Raw genomic sequence first — 14,614 nt, 5'->3', positions numbered from 1 at the left:
TCCACATCCTTTCCCACATAGGCTGTCATTAGCATTTTTTATTTTAGCCATTATGGTATCTCAGAGTTGTTTTGATTTGCATTCCCTGATAGCTAAGGATGTTGAACAATTCTTTAAGTGTATCTTGACCATTTGAGATTCTTCTGAGAATTCTCTATTTAAATCTGTACCCCATTTTTTTAATTGGATTATTTGATACTTTGATGTCTAGTTTCTTGAGTTCTTTATATACTTCGGAGATCAGCCCTCTGTCAGATGTGGGGTTGGTGAAAATCTTTTCCCATTCTGTAGGCTGTCATTTTGTCTTATTGACCACGTCCTTTGCCTTACAGAAGCTTTTCAGTTTCAGGAGATCTCATTTATTAATTGTTGATCTCAGTGTCTGAGCTACTGGTATTATATTCAGAAAGTCTCCTGTGCCAATGCATTCAAGGCTACATCCTGTAGCACGAATCTATTTTTTTTTTTTTTTTTTTTTTTGGTTTTGGAGACAGGGTTTTTCTGTGTAGCTTTGCGCCTCTCCTGGAACTCACTTGGTAGCCCAGGCTGGCCTTGAACTCACAGAGATCCGCCTGGCTCTGCTGGGATTAAAGGTATGCGCCACCACCGCCCGGCTCTGTAGCATGAATCTTAACAGGTTGTATTAATAAAATCAAACCTGAAGCCAGGTATTGGGGTGAATGCTGGAAGATCAGAGAAGTGGAACAAGCCACAGCTACCTCACCTTGCCAATTCCTCAGCTGATCCTGTTTCCTCAGACTGGAAACCTCTGTGTCCTCATCCAAATGGATCTCAGCTGAACTGCTGCTAAAAGCCTAAAAGCTTAACCAGCTCTAGTTCCTGGTCCTCACGCCTTCAGTGGGTTTGGGTGGCAGAGTGGGTCTTGTAGGATGCAGAGTCCATTGGTGGTGGCGGTGGTGGAGTGGCCTGCCCTCGGGACTCCTACTTTGTTTTGTTTTTAAAGACAGGGTTTGTCTGTGTAGCCCTGGCTGTCAGTGAACTCGCTCTGTAGACCAGGATGGCCATGAACTCACAGACTTATGCCTGCCGCTGCCTCCAGAGTGCTAGAATTAAAGGTGTGCACTACCACCACCCAGGGTTTAGCTTTATCTTAAACATAAAGCATTTCTATGAGTATTGTTTGTGTTATCACGCCATCTCTGGGAAGTACTATGGATAAGCAGCTTTAGGGAGGCTAGGTTTATTTTGGCTCATGGGTTCAGAGAGTCAGATGGCTTTGTTGCTTCTGGGTGTGCTGAGGCAGGGAACCATAGCAGAAGCATGAAGCAGAGGAAACTGGTTCAGCTCGTGGCAGCTGGGAGAGAGACAGACACAGAGACCCAGATTCCTGGGTATATTCCAAATCCAAATTGTAGCATTTACTATACTGCTTTTTTTTTTAAACATTTAAATACGTAATGAACATGTGATTTAAGTTTTTCTGTAATGTGACATCAGAGTCCATATTTATTTCTTCAATTTGTAGGCCATTTGACTGAATAACTATATCTCAAATAACCACTCTAATGTGGTACCATGTTGTCACACTATAAACTCAGCTTGATTTCTGGGTTATTCTCCTTAGCTGAACTATTTTTATTTTTCCTGATTTTAAGTGGACAACGCAGTGGCATCAGCATATTCAGTAGTTTTACACCAGTCACTACCATCCATTCCATAATGTTTCCATCTTCTGATATTGAAACCCTGACCCAGTAAACATCACCTTCCTATCTCCACTCCCTTTAGACACTGTTTTCCTTTGTCTAGCTCTGAACTGAGCACCTGAGGTATCTCACAGCATGAAATCATGCACCGTTTGTCCTTTGGTATGGCCTATTTCACTTAGTACAAAGCCCTCAAGGTTCATCCTTTTCCCATGTGTCAGATTTTGTGTAAGGATGTGTGTGTGCACGCACATGAGAAATAGATCTGTTCTGTTAGCCGTTCATCCTCAATGGACTTTTGACTCAGTTCCAGTTTTTAGCTTTTGTGGATGGTTCTGTTATGAAAATGATTGAAAAACACCCATTCAAGTGTCTGTTTTCAAATATTTTGGATATTTACTAAAGAACTGAACTACTTTATCTATGTCAATGAAGTGTTTTGTAGACTTTGCTTCTAAGTAGAAGGCGTAGTTTTTTCATTTGCCTTTCTGTGTACTTATTTACATTAGAAAGTGCTGTTGACTTTGCCCCATCTATTGTGAGAATGAAGACCATTCTTAGCAATCAGACTGTGGACATTCCAGAAAATGTGGACATCACTCTGAAGGGTGCACAGTCATTGTGAAGGGCCCCCGAGGAACCCTCCAGAGGGACTTCAATCACATCAATGTAGAGCTGAGTCTCCTTGGGAAGAAGAGGCTCTGGGTTGACAAATGGTGGGGTAACAGAGAGGAACTGGCCACTGTCGGAACCATCTGCAGTCACGTTCAGAACATGATCAAGGATGTTACACTGGGCTTCTCCTACAGGATGAGGTCTGTGTGTGCCCACTTTCCCATCAACGTCGTTACTCAGGAGAATGGGTCTTGGCTTGAAATTCAAAATTTCTTGGGTGAAAAATACATCCGCAGGGTTCAGATGCAGACAGGCATTTCTTGTTCTGTCTCTCAAGCCCAGAAGGATGAATTAATCCTTGAAGGGAATGATATTGAACTTGATTCAAATTCAGCGGCTCTGATTCAGCCGCAACAGTTAAAAACAAGGATATCAGAAAGTTTTTGGATGTCATCTATGTGTCTGGAAAGGGAACAGTGGAGCAGACTGATGAGTAAGACCTAAGTTACTCAGCTCCAGAAACAGGATTTTGCATTTAAGTACAATTTGGGGTATCTGTAGGGACAATAAAAGACTTGTAAAAAAAAAAAAAGAAAGAAAGAAAGTGCTGTTGATTCTATAGATTTGCCTCATTTAATAATCCCACTAAATTGCCATAGGATTTCCAAAAGATTGTTTTACTACATTTACTAACATCATCTTGGGCTTACTATGTTGCATCCTCTACTATTTTAGGAACACAGTGATTCTAGAGTTACTCTAACTTTATTAAGTAGTTAGGGAAATTTCTCATGATAATAGCCATGGGGGTAATTATAATCACCCCTGAAAAAAACACTTGCCACTTAATTATAAGGAGTACACTTTAGCTCCAAGTGCCTTTAGAATCTTCTCAACTGTTGAACTGAGGCCATTGTGTTCCTAGGGGCCACAGCCAGTGACTTAGGATGCTGCTGACTCTCGGGCCTGGTCATTTTTGTTTAACTACCCTGTTGAGCGTCATTGAGGAAGTGAATCTGCCAGCTCTGCATGTCGTGTCTACCTGTCCTGTCTTCTGCCCAGTCTTGCCCCTCTTCCTGTCCTTTTTGGTGTTATCCCTCAATAAACCTTTGCATCTGCTAAGTGAGAGAACTACCTATTGGTCAAAATTGTGAATGGCATGCAAAAGGTCCATGTGAATTGTCAATAAGACCCATTTTAATAGACAAAAGTCTACTGAAATACAAAGGTAAATTCTCACTGGTTATTATGAAATCATGCCCCCCACATAGAAGGTCTAGGGGTTTATGAACCAATGAACCAATTCATATCCTGACATTTTCTATGTATTTTAATTCTACTTATACGTTTATATGATTGTGTGTGAATTTATGTATGTATTTGTTTAGTGTTTGTGTGTATGTAGAGCACACATGTTACAGCACACAAGTTAGAGAACAACTTTCAGGAGTCACTTCTCACTTCCTGCCATGTGAGTCCAAGGGATAGAGCTCAGGGCAGGAACGGGCCGCAAGCATTTTTATCCACTGAGCCATCTTGTCGGTTGGCCCTAATTCATAGCTTAACTGACTCATACTACTCTCCCCATTCTCTGAGAAAAGGAAATAACTGTCTCTTACATTGAATAATGTACTTTAACATTTTGATAAACAAGAGGTGGAACAGCTAGTGTTTTATTATTTAAAAAATAATAAAATATGGATACTGCCATTTACTGCTAGGTGACCTTGAGCCAGTTATTAACCCCCTCCTGTTATGTGCACAGGATACACAACATTCATCACTCATGTTTGTTAGACGTGCCAGGACAGTGGCCAGCAAACAGGAAGCCTCAAATGCTCTGCTGTTACTATCTCTGTCTCAAGTGGAGTTTCTTGAGGTCTGCCATACACCTACTTTCTTGTGTCTGGACTGGCTACTTCTTTATTCTGCTGATTCATTATGGTGAGGAAAGAATGAGTCAGGTTGGAGTAGCTGACTGAGGGACTCTTCAGAGGAGAGACCTTCATACAGGAAGAGGTGATGCCTTGCCTGAGAATGCTAGAGCAGCACTGTGCTTCTCTTTGGCTAACAGCTCAAAAGGGACAAAATAGTTCAACATGGTTTCGTGTACATTGACATTTGCACAGCTGACCAAACCAATTAGATTTATATATAATTTACATAGATACTCATCTTAATGATTATGTCTACTACTGTCTTGTGCAAAATAATAACGAACTTCTAAAAGCTGATTCTGTGTTTCTTAACTAGTTTATCCCAAGATAAAGAATAGCTCTGGTCAGATAGCACAGTGCATGCAAGGAGTGAGCACAGTGGTCTTCCAGAGTCTCAGTTACCAAGTATAGTGTAGGGCATGGAACAACTTTTACTAAAACAAATAAAATGAGGTCATAGAGTATAGGAGTCAAGTTGACATGCTGTAAGAATATGAGGCTTTGATAAAGTCTTTGCATATGTCATACCTTTACGGTAATACTGTGGGTTTAATTATTCTGAGGGAAAATCTTTGTTTTATTCCAACTTTTTGTTATAAATCAAAATTTTAAATATGTTTTATAATAGAACAATCATTTTTGTGTAAGTGGAACATCTTATGAGAAGCTTAGAAAATGATACCTGCTTAGAGATCTTTTGGGCACCAGCAGACTCCTCTGTGATGTATTTATACCCTGAAAGTAAGGTATATTATTTCCCATCCTATTTTTAAATAGTATGATGTAGAGATAGTGTAGTAGCATACCACATTTTCTAATTGAATCGTAACTACATCTTTTATATGCTTTTCTGAGAAACTGTCAAAACTCTATCAAAATAAGAGGAAAATAATGATTTTCCCATTGTACCAGTTTCCCTAAATCTATAACTATTGCTGTCGCATTAAGTTCATTGTGTCCTCCAGGGGGCACTAGATCTAATAGTGAGCTGATGTGATGGGCAGCATTCCAAGTGCATTGGTAATAATACTAGATTCTATCCCTGTGGATCCAGACAAATGCGGCCATCCTCGGGATGTGAACATAGGCCAAGCAGTTTACCTAGGATTCACTTAGAGTGTTTTTTTAGAGAGACCTACTAGATAAGATTTACAGAGCTAGTATACGTTAATTTTTTCAGCGTGCATAGTCCACTCCCTATATACAAAGAAACAAAGTCAGACTTGATACAGCCTAAGCAGCTGTACCATGAACACAGATCCTATGTGATACTAAGCTGCACTATGAGTCCTAGGTGTGTGGTCTAAAATTAAGCCTATGGGGGCAGATTCCGTTACGCCACTGGAGACTAGTGCACATATTCCACATCACAAGGCCCAAGATCCAGCCTGGACCTAAAAGACTTGAGTTTATCCAGGCAGATGTATGGTCAACTATTATCTCCATGGTAGTCGAGGAGTCCTATATACTGTTCTAAAATATCAGCTTCTAATCCAGGATAGACTTCATAATTCAGCCCTTTATTAACTGTGACTGCCAATGTCTTTTTTTTTTTTTTGAGGCAGGGTCTGACTGTGTAGCCCAGGCTGGCCTTGAATTCACTATCTAGACCAGGCTGGCCTTGAATTCACAGAGATACACTTGTTTCTGTGTATGGAGTACTTGGATTAAAGGTGCACACCACCATACCTGGCAGATCTACATGTCTCCTATCTCTATGTTAATGTCAAAGTGAGTCTTTCTAAAATTCTGAAATTCATTGTATTCTTTGCAAATCTTAATTCTTGTGTCATATACTATTTAGTAGAGGAAAAGCTTCAAAATCTTTGTTCACAGACTAAGAACTTCAGAATCTAGCTGTAGTTGTCTTTGGATCCTTATTTCTTCTCTCTTCTCTCTATCTCCCTCCAACTATACCATATTTCCACAGTAAGTATTTTTTATGTTTTTAAAGATTATTTGTAGATATTTTATCCATTTTTGGTGTAGATTCCTATAAATTTTGATCAGTGCATAATGATTATGTAACTGAAACAGTAATCAAGATTTAAAAAAAAAATCTATCACCCTAAAAAATTATTTGTGTGGGACTGGGAAGAGGTCTCAGTTGGTAAAATATCTACCTTGTAAGTACAAGGACATGAACTCACAGCACTCGCGTGAGAACCGTGTGTGTGATGGCACGCACTGTAATCTCAGTGCTGTGGAGGGGCAGACAGGAGGATGCTCCTTGGGGTTTCCTAGCCAGTCTAACTCCAGGCCAGTGAGAGAACTTGTCTCAGAGGAGATGGACACTTGTCCTCAGGATGATACTTCATGTTGTTCTCCAGCACACACACACACACACACACACACACACACACACACACACACACACACACCCCTCCTATTCCTATATCTAACTCCTGGTGGACCAGGTTGTGTTTTTAGTCTTAAAAGGTTTCCTTTGATAGTATGTCATATTAATAGGGCCACATAGTACACACACACACACACACACACACACACACACACACACACACTTTTGAGTCCCTGATACAGTAGCTTGGTTTTATATCATGTGTATATCATTATGAGTCAACCTCTTATACTTACTGAAGTGTGAAAGTGACTCTCTCTAACCCCACACGTCTTCATGACACTGAACAATTTTTTTTTAAGAATGCCTTGCTACCCTATTGATTACTGTTTGTTTTTTAACTCAACTTCTTTGTCAATGCAGTATGTATATGCTAGGCAGACATGGGTGTTGCTTTTCTGTATTAGTTACGACAGTACATTGCAGTGATGTGTGACCTTAACAGCTTCCTCTGCTGCAGGAATAGGAAAACTATGCCACGTGGGGGCCATCCACAAATGCATCCTTCCAAGTAATGTAAATCCACTCCTTTCCCCATTCCTAGCTTCATGTGACAGACGAAGTATGTGGCTTACAAAACATAAAATATTTACCAAGAATTCTTTAGAGAAAAAGTCTGAAATCTACTCATGTTGCCTGGGAATTGTTTGCGTCATGGCAGTTTAGTTCAGGGGGAAAACAGAATCCAAGTCAGGAGTCAATACAGGAGAATTGAGTATAGAAGAACATTATTAGAATACTAGACAGTGGGAGGAGAACACAGAAAAGGTGTATTAGTCACAGCCCCGGAGGTCACACTGTTAACCTTACAAGGACCAGCAGGCCACCCTTCTCCTTTGTAGCTGTCAGAACATACAAAGGACGGCCCTTATCTTCTTGCTGCCTTCTAATCTCATGGAGCTGCTGGCAGTCGGCAGAATCTAACCAGAATCTGCTGGTAACGGAGTCTGAGAAATTTCTCTTTTAAGCTCTAGAGCCCAGGATAGAAATGGGATGTGGGAGCTGCTGGAGTGGGGAAAGCTGGTAATTTCAGCCTTTGTGAGGTAGAGGCAGACCACTGATGAATTGAGCTTAACATGGTTCTGGGCCAGCCTGGGCTCACGGTGAGAACTTGTATCAGGAAAAAGCAGACCAAGCACAGTAGAGACACGAGCGTGTACAGGAGCTGAGTGTCTGCGCTGTGTCTGGCACCCCGGCGTATAATCTACTTAGTAGGTGCTCAGTGAAGGTTGCTGAATTGAATTGAATCAAATTAACATTCTGGAGCACTTTGTGCACTGGGACCTTACAGCGTTCCTTGCCTCTAGCCTGTTCCTCTCCTAAGCCAAGAGATTGGAGTACAAATTCCTGGCCAGTCTCAGACAACTTGGTTTTTACTAATAACAAACTATAGAAGTTTTAAGAATAGGATGAATTTATTATTTTACAATCACATTAATTTACATAACAAACATCTTCTTTTTACATAGAAAATGCCTCAATTATATATTTCAATCTAACCAGAGTTCAAAATTCCATGATTAGAATTCAAGAGCAGTTTCATTGTTTGTACTAAAACACAAATACTTAACTTGATCCTTGAGAAGATAATGTACCTTAGCATTAACTTCATACTCAGTGCCATTTGTTGAAAGGTAATTAATATTTCTTGCCCCCTAACCCTTGCCCTTCACCCCACATACCACATTATGCTCCAAATCCAAGCCTGGGACGTGCGTGAGCCACACTGCACTCGTAATGGAGTCAGTGGCAGCCCATAGTGGCTATGTCTCAGCAGTCAAACTTGATGGGGGGATCCAGCTGACTGCTCTTCTCTCCTGTTTCATATGCTATATGCTCCTGTCCTCTTTTGTAGATGGAAGAGTATTATTAACATCATCTCTCAGTCAGTGTTTAGTTCTCATTTAAGCAGGGGGAAATTTTAGAACAATTTTAAGTGACATCCTTACTTTTAAATTAAGTGACATGCATAAGTCTGCCACAATTAACACCCAAAATTCAGTGTGACCTTCATGGCAGCTGGTGATATTCTAATATTTCTGACGAGTGTATGAAAGGTGAAAGGGCGTATCGCCTTTCAGTGTGCATATATAATTGCAGTAAGTATGACTAGCGGGACATGCTTGTGGATAATGCTGGAATGTTTGTATTTATAATTAGGAACACTTATGTGAATTTGATATAAATGTCTGTCATCGGTGGTGCTTGGTTATCAATTTCCCTGGTACATTGTGCAAGAACTGTAAGTGTATTGAAACCTACTACATTTGGTTTTATGACAAGTAGTGGAAATGTGTTTAAAATGGTTCTAAATTCTTTCGTGTACAACAATATTCATTCAGAAATTGTAAATATGAAAGTATTTTTAAATTTTATTTTATCTTATAAAAGCGGGCCTGATATTGTAGAAACTCAAAATATAATTTCATATATGAAGCTCAATTCTAAACTGTTGGCTTTGATTTTTTTGAGTCAAGGTCTCATGTAGTCTAAGCCAACTTTAAACTCACCATCATCCCGTCTCAACCTCTCAGTTCCTGGAACTACAATGTGTGCCGCCATGTCTAGGAACTGTCTGTTTGGATGATCCTAAAAGAAGCTCCCAGGCTAAAGGGAGTTTCTTATGATTAGCTCTCTGCGTGGATTTCTGTTGTTTTCTGGCTTCCCTTGTTTTCTGCTCTTTCTTCGCCTTGGTTGTCTTTATGCCGTGTGCTTTAGACAGAAATGCTTAAGGGGCAAGTAAAGCTAAACATAATGGGATTCATGTGGGAGATCTTAAGAGGTTTTTTCTTTATATGTTTCTTTTCAAATTTTATGTTTTGAAATTAAAATACAATTACATAATTTCCCCCTTTGTTCCCTCCAGCCCCCTACTGTGTCCAGTGTAGCTCCTTACTGTGTGCTCTCTCAGATTCATGGCCTATGGTCTCTTTCTTTAGTTGTTATCTCTCTCTCTCTCTCTCTCTCTCTCTCTCTCTCTCTCTCTCTCTCTCTCTCTCTCTCCCTCTCCCTCTCTCTGTCTCTCTCTCTCTCCTCTTTCCCCCTCTCTCCTCTCTCTCCCCTAAATACATAATATATAAAGACAATTTGTTCAGTCCATATAATGTTACCCATATGTATGTTTCTCATCACTTGAGGGTTATAAGCATCAAAACAATGAAATTACTGTTTTCATCACAAAGGAATGTGTGTGTGTGTGTGTGTGCACATATGTGCTCACATGCTAAACAAAGGCTCTTCCACTACATCCCCACTCCATGAAATAAACTAGTATTAATATTTTAAGAACTTAGTGGACCTGGATCATCAAATCCTCAATGAACAGGCTTTAATGACAAGCCTAATCTTCCTATGACTGATTAATTTCAAATAAATTGGTTTAGCTTGTTCATGATATTCTTCCTAATAATGTTATGATACAATTTGAGGGATTTTAGGAAGTTCCTTTGTATGTCAAATGAAACAACTTTTTTCCCTCTATGGATGGACACTGTGAAAGCAGAAGGCATACCTGCTCTTTCTCTGCCAGTGTTCCCTAGACTGTTGTCTCCAAGAGATATTTGTTGCATTATTTAACAAGAAACTTATACTTATAAATCAGTTGAGAAAGGCACCAACATAAATTGGCAAGCTACAAGAAGTGTTTATTATGTACAAATAAAACAATGCTGTTTATCTGTCTATCATTTCACATAGAAAAAAGGCATAAGTAACCAGTAATTCTGAATGGTGACTGATCTCTTTATGAATCAGACAATGCAGATGGAAACTCAAAGTACTTGCTTATTTCAGGACTAGCAAGCAAGTAGAGGAAATGAGCCTTTTCTTTCTCTACTTAGAAATGCAATGATTATTTTGATTCAATCAGAAAGTGGCTTGGAAAGATATATACATTAGATATAAAAGATACAGAATATCGATCCAACAATTCCAGAAGATAACCTGGTTTGGTAAGATGCATATTGATTACACCATAGAGGAACTGGAATTTTAAATGTCCATCAATGGGAAATTTTTCGACTGAACTATGGTCCCTGTATATAATGGAATCCCATGTACCAATTTAAGCACTATATATATATATATATATATATATATATATATATATATATATATATATATATATTTGTTAATTTGTAAAAGTATGAATGGTATATTGTTGCATGGAGAAGCAAGACATAATGTGCTTAGAGAGATTCTATCTGACCCAGGTTGGATTTTGCTGTGCACGATCAGGTTATGCGTACAGACTTACGCATACAGTCTGGGCGCCTCGGCTCTCCTGCTGCAGTGTGCCAGGCCAGTGTAGCCTGGACCAGCACAGCTGTGACTTCAGAACTCCCAGGGAAACAGGAAGTCATGGTTGCTGACCTTCATTACACAAGGAAAATTATGTGTGTAGATGTTTGGCTGTGTCTATATGGAGAAAGAATGCGTATCTTTCCAGAAGAATGTTCACACATGGATTGTAGTCCATGGCATCGTGTAGGAGATTCCAGCTCATTTTTGCTTGCTGCCTGAGGTTTTTCTGCAGCATCTGATTGATATAGACACTAAACATACTCATACAAATTATTATCTCATTGAGTCTGTTTACTCTTCATAAAAACAGTTTCAGAGTACAACATGCCTGAGTGCACTGAGATATCTCACCTTAAATATGTATCTATGGGATAGAGAAATATCTAAATGCAGTTTGGTTTTCAGAATCACTGCATTCCTGCATTGTGTACATAAATTTCTTCTTTCTTTTCTGTGTTTTGTTTTTGAGACAGGATCCTGCTGTGCAGCTCTGGGTAGCTTGGTATTTAGCATTAAGCCAAGTCTGACTTCAAACCCATAACCACTTTCCTGCCTCAGTTTCCCAAGTGTCAAGAATGCAGGTATGTAGCACCACATGCAACTACATACTTGTTTCTCTAATAATCTGTCTGCACCAGGTTTTTTATCTCTCCCCCATTATATTATGTATACAATTGCCAAATTTACATATATAGTATATTGCATATATGTATATACACACACACACATATATATATATATATAATTCTGCTATCTGTATTTTGTAAACCTATCAAAATATCCGAATAAATGTGGATATACATTTATTTCTCATCCTTTCCATTTTCATGACTGCTCACTCTGGTCTTTTCTCCTTACTACAAGGTTCTTCCTTGCTTTTTTCACATTATCTCCCTTAACACCCTAATGGGTATTATGCCAACTCTAGTGAGGATTCATCTGGACATTCACTGAAATAGACAATAAATATCCAATTTCATCTGGAGAATTTAACTTAATCTCCCATATATTTGCAATCAGTTATCCATAGGCACTTTCAGCTTCTATTTGGGCTTTCCATGTCTAACTAACTAGTTCTGTATATGCACCAAAATGTTAGGATGTAGCACAATATGCAGCTTTGGACATGTAGCTTTCCAGTTCTGCTTGGAAAAGGCTCCTTTGGTGCCCTTCAGATATGTATTTGAATACGGGGAAATATAAAAGCAGAGAAGCAGTCACACTTTCATCACATAGACAAGACACAGTGATCCCTTGCCTTGTAGCAGACAGAAAATGGAGTAGATAGATGCATTCTGGGGTTTGGAGAAAACAAATGAACAATGTTCAGTAATGCATGAGACGGGAGAAGTGATGAACAGAGCTCGTCAAAGATAACAGTCTTCAGGCAGCGTTTGCCTCTTGAAGGGAAGACTGTTATCATCTGCTGAGGAACAGAAGGGAGTGGGCAGAACTTGAGGACTTTGCTAGTCAAAGAGGGAACATTCACGAAAGCTCTGAGATGTGGAAGTAGTCACTAGTTTCTAGAAATTGTGAATATTTCTATTTATTTCGTACAGAGTGTGGAATAAGATAGGGAAATAGAAGCATGGACAGACAAGGGACTCCCTGAATGTGACAGAACCTCGATGCCTTCCTAACTTATTTAACGTACTTCTGTAATTCAACTGTTCCCAGACATATTTCATAGAACTGGTGACATTTTACTGATACACCAACATCGGATTGTCTGCTTTTATTTCATGAAATATTAAGGGAATAAAACAATCCATTATCTTACTTATAATATCAATGGTCTCTTAAAATATTTTGCACTTAACTTTGGTGCAGAATAAATTCTAGACTCAATGTAGAAATTTTTAAAATTGTCAGAATTCTGCTTTTTAATTAATGGAGAATTACTGAAAATTAGTAAACACTAAACTTCTACTTGAATGGAAGATCTCAGGAACTACTTACTTAACTTCAACACCTTAGACAAACAGCCACAAATCACCAGTCAAGTGGAAGGCTTGAGCAGTGGAGACCAACCAACAGCAGCAGCATTGCTGAGCCTTACCATCTGATAACTCTGAAAGAGCTTGGCAAAGGGCCGCTCTTCCAGTGTCCTGGAGAGAATAATGATTTATGTTTAGTAAATAGGACAAATTCTTTCTCTGCTGCTTTTAATTTGTGTTTTCTGAAAATGTGCTGGGAAAGAACTTAGAACTTGTGTGTGTGTTTTCAAAATACACAATTTGTAATTTATGATGCTCGTTTCTAAAAATTAGCCTTTGGTGTGTATTGTTGAGGGGATTAAAAGTATTTTATTCATGTGCATTTTAAAATACCCATCAATGCTCTGGCAGTTAAGTATAAGGTTGAATGTAATAATATCAATGTTCCAAATATTCTCTCACTCTTCTGCAGCATTAGTGGTTATTTTCCCTTTGTATTTTATTGTTTATAGTTTTCTGTTAAGGAAATACAGAAAATGGAACAGTAGGCATTTTCCCACTTACAGGAATTGAACATTTACAGGAATCTTAAGAATCGTACCAGCATTGACCTAACTAAATTATATTAAAGGAAACTAAAGAACATATAAATCATGCCAAAAATACTTAGGATTGGGAGGGTGAGATGCCTCAGGGAATTGGTAATTTGACCCAAAGCCTGTCACCTGTTAAAATTTATCCGGGGTCAGAAGTGACTGAAAGCATCAGCATCTAACAGGTGTTCAGGATCGTGTGTAAACTGAAGTGGTGGCCTCAGGACCGTCCCTGTGTGACACATGTGTGCACTGCTGGACCCCCACCCCCAACATTAATTGATAACTATGCTGGCAAGCTTGATTGAGGTGCCAAGGACTAACTGGCCTGAACTCTTTTCACCCCTTCTAATGTGCCTGTTAAAATAGGTTCAAGTGTGCTGTGCCATAGGAAACTGCGTGTGCCCGTTCCCTTAACTAGGTTACTCTTAAACCTCTACATCTCTGCCTTTTCACAGTAGAATCTCTCATTATAGCACCTGAGTTTTTCCCTGGAGTACTGTTTTGTCTGTTGAGTGAATTATCAAATAATGAAAAGCGGTAAGTAGTGACTACTTATGCACAGGGATATGGGGTCCAATTTTCTAAAGTGTTCTTTCCTTGGAATTTAATTCACAAGTATCAGTGTGTTCTAAAATATGTAAGAGCATCATTTATAACACAAAAAAATGCTGACAGAATTATTGGTTATTTATGTTGATATTTTTTACTTAAAAAAAAACTATTGCTTTATACATATAGAGTCAGGAATGAAGTTGAAGCTGTCTTCACTTGCTGGTGTTGGAAACAAAGGGAAAGAAAAGAATTGGTCCACACTGGTATCTGGCAGTGAGGAAAGCATCATTTTAAAAAAATAATTAAAGGATCATGATAGCATTCAGATCTGTAAACATGAACTTATCCCATTCACGCCAGCAATGTGGTTTTCGACGGGTCCTGGCAGGACAGAAGACGTACCCTGAGCAGCAGTATAGCAGCTCGTGAGCTGCCCTTTGTCCTCGCTGCTATTCCTTGGGTGAAATGTGGTCATGCTGCTTCCCAGAGGACCTAGTAGAATCCATTGGTTAGTGAGTGTGTAGTCTTTTCAAACTAGTAATCACTCTCCATTTCTCAAACTCCTGCCAGAAGAATAGGAAGAGCTGGGAAGGGGCTTAAATGTGTCTGTAAGATAAGTAAAGCAATAACAGCCTGCAGTGTGAACTGA

The 14,614-nt window shown here is 39.2% G+C and overlaps 1 pseudogene; it reads left to right on the top strand.

Moving 5' to 3' along the window:
• Positions 1-2,045: 2,045 nt before the first annotated feature.
• On the top strand, positions 2,046-2,779 carry LOC114705452 (annotated as a pseudogene).
• The last annotated feature ends 11,835 nt before the right edge of the window (positions 2,780-14,614 follow it).

The sequence above is a fragment of the Peromyscus leucopus genome, chromosome 13 (assembly GCF_004664715.2).
Source record: "Peromyscus leucopus breed LL Stock chromosome 13, UCI_PerLeu_2.1, whole genome shotgun sequence".
In the NCBI taxonomy this organism is placed as follows: Eukaryota; Metazoa; Chordata; class Mammalia; order Rodentia; family Cricetidae; genus Peromyscus; species Peromyscus leucopus.
Note: the sequence above shows the minus strand (reverse complement) of the source record. Positions and strands in the feature narration are given on the sequence as shown.